The sequence below is a fragment of the Haemaphysalis longicornis genome, unplaced genomic scaffold, assembly GCF_048455015.1.
Source record: "Haemaphysalis longicornis isolate Haplotype H1 unplaced genomic scaffold, Haemaphysalis longicornis Haplotype H1 scaffold_2, whole genome shotgun sequence".
NCBI lineage: Eukaryota > Metazoa > Arthropoda > Arachnida > Ixodida > Ixodidae > Haemaphysalis > Haemaphysalis longicornis.
In genome coordinates, this window is record NW_027526295.1 from 214805572 (window position 1) to 214805855 (window position 284).

Here is a 284-nt window from a genome sequence, read left to right on the forward strand (position 1 = left end):
CCGCCGGTAGCGTAGTGGTCATCGCACCAGACGCGTATTCTGGAGGTCGTGGGTTCGGATCCCACCCGGCGGGCATTTTTTCACCACTTTCTTTCTGTCTCAAAAAATTCTTCAACTGTTTCTATAACGTACCACATTCTCCCCTTTGCTTTCCGAGGCTTGCTTGACTGCCAATGTGTATTTCTGTATGTATGTATGTATGTATGTATGTATGTATGTATGTATGTATGTATGTATGTATGTATGTATGTATGTATGTATGTATGTACACCCTTTGTGAAAAT

The 284-nt window shown here is 41.9% G+C and overlaps 1 non-coding gene across 1 annotated transcript; it reads left to right on the forward strand.

Annotated features, from left to right (window-relative positions):
• Trnat-cgu (transfer RNA threonine (anticodon CGU)) lies at positions 1-73 on the forward strand. Its single transcript has one exon. It is a non-coding gene; the product is annotated as a tRNA-Thr (tRNA).
• The last annotated feature ends 211 nt before the right edge of the window (positions 74-284 follow it).